Consider the following 2500-nt stretch of genomic DNA (forward strand, 5'->3'; position numbering starts at 1 on the left):
TCATTAACAGGTTCACCGTTTTCTAATGATTCCCATTTTCAACATGTGTAATATACAGACAGACTTGTCGTAATATACAGACAGACTTGTCGTAATATACAGACAGACTTGTCGTAATTTATAGACAGACTTGTCGTAATTTATAGACAGACTTGTCGTAATATACAGACAGACTTGTCGTAATATACAGACAGACTTGTCGTAATATACAGACAGACTTGTCGTAATATACAGACAGACTTGTCGTAATTTGTAGACAGAACTGTCGTAGATTGTATAAATAAATAATGAATTAATTGTATAAATTGAAATGACGTCATGCGTGGCCATCTTCGAGGACTTTATTGGAAACATCAGACCTGTCAAATGGGACGAAAAAAACCGTAGAATTACGAAATAGTTGGATCCAATTTCACAAGTTGATGAGCGTCATGAAAACTTATTGAACACGAACGTTTGGTGCCAGACTACATCATTGGAAGAATTTGGATGTGTTTTTTTTAAGTCCTTGTGAGGGAAATTTGATTGTTGATTTTTAAAAAAAATTAACTAGATCTATTATGTGGACTACAATTTTTATCTCTTAAGAATTAGGAATTTTCTGGCTGGTGTATTTGACCTCCCATAGTGGTCAGGAGGTCACGCTGTGTCTTCTATCCCCTATATCTGTTTTCTGTTGCTTTCTGTCTTTGTCTTGGATTGGGATTGCTTGGTTTTGTCCCAGCCCTGGCCGAAGTCCTTGACCGGGAGGGAAGCAATCAAATGTATAGTTTTAGTTTTGGGGGATGATATTTTTTCCCTTGTAAATCATCTCTCTGTTATTTACTATCAAATTATTTTGCTTTAGATATAATGTAATGATATGTAAACATTTGAGTTTATTCTTCTTAGTGGGATCACGTGCTGGTGTCTGGGTGAGACTTTTAGGTGATCTCAATCTAAGTACACTGATAGTGTGTGCTTGGACTGTTAGGTGATCTCAATCTAAGTACACTGATAGTGTGTGCTTGGACTGTTAGGTGATCTCAATCTAAGTACACTGATAGTGTGTTCTTGGACTGTTAGGTGATCTCAATCTAAGTACACTGATAGTGTGTGCTTGGGCTGTTAGGTGATCTCAATCTAAGTACACTGATAGTGTGTTCTTGGACTGTTAGGTGATCTCAATCTAAGTACACTGATAGTGTGTTCTTGGACTGTTAGGTGATCTCAATCTAAGTACACTGATAGTGTGTGCTTGGACTGTTAGGTGATCTCAATCTAAGTACACTGATAGTGTGTGCTTGGACTGTTAGGTGATCTCAATCTAAGTACACTGATAGTGTGTGCTTGGACTGTTAGGTGATCTCAATCTAAGTACACTGATAGTGTGTGCTTGGACTGTTAGGTGATCTCAATCTAAGTACACTGATAGTGTGTTCTTGGACTGTTAGGTGATCTCAATCTAAGTACACTGATAGTGTGTTCTTGGACTGTTAGGTGATCTCAATCTAACTACACTGATAGTGTGTTCTTGGACTGTTAGGTGATCTCAATCTAAGTACACTGATAATGTGTGCTTGGACTGTTAGGTGATCTCAATCTAAGTACACTGATAGTGTGTGCTTGGACTGTTAGGTGATCTCAATCTAAGTACACTGATAGTGTGTGCTTGGACTGTTAGGTGATCTCAATCTAAGTACACTGATAGTGTGTGCTTGGACTGTTAGGTGATCTCAATCTAAGTACACTGATAGTGTGTTCTTGGACTGTTAGGTGATCTCAATCTAAGTACACTGATAGTGTGTTCTTGGACTGTTAGGTGATCTCAATCTAAGTACACTGATAGTGTGTGCTTGGACTGTTAGGTGATCTCAATCTAAGTACACTGATAGTGTGTGCTTGGACTGTTAGGTGATCTCAATCTAAGTACACTGATAGTGTGTGCTTGGACTGTTAGGTGATCTCAATCTAAGTACACTGATAGTGTGTGCTTGGACTGTTAGGTGATCTCAATCTAACTACACTGATAGTGTGTTCTTGGACTGTTAGGTGATCTCAATCTAAGTACACTGATAGTGTGTGCTTGGACTGTTAGGTGATCTCAATCTAAGTACACTGATAGTGTGTGCTTGGACTGTTAGGTGATCTCAATCTAAGTACACTGATAGTGGGTTCTTGGACTTTTAGATGATCTCAATCTAAGTACACTGATAGTGTGTTCTTGGAATCTACATCTGTTCCCCATTTGAGCCAATTCCCCTTTGTCTTACTTCTTCCCGTGCGTTTTCAATAATTACAAAATCAACACCATTTTGACTATCCCATTTTATTCCTGATTTCACCTAAACATGTCGCAAGCGCCGTAAAACCCTTTTTTAAAAATAAATTAAAAAAAAAAACAAAATCAAAAACAAAAATTAAAAAATTAGAAGTTTTTAAATGTTCATGCAGGCAGGTCTGACACAGGCCAAATCTCTGTGTGGGTCTCGCGTTGGTCAAGACAAATGTCTTCATTTCA

The 2500-nt window shown here is 38.0% G+C and overlaps 1 protein-coding gene across 4 annotated transcripts in view; it reads left to right on the top strand.

Annotated features, from left to right (window-relative positions):
* Positions 1-2500, top strand: part of LOC144977678 (zinc finger homeobox protein 4-like) — a 161226-nt gene that overhangs the window by 139874 nt on the left and 18852 nt on the right. The window lies entirely within an intron of this gene.

The sequence above is a fragment of the Berghia stephanieae genome, chromosome 7 (genome assembly GCF_034508935.2).
Source record: "Berghia stephanieae isolate SIO BIC M18660-M18661 chromosome 7, UCSD_Bste_1.3, whole genome shotgun sequence".
Taxonomy (NCBI): domain Eukaryota; kingdom Metazoa; phylum Mollusca; class Gastropoda; order Nudibranchia; family Aeolidiidae; genus Berghia; species Berghia stephanieae.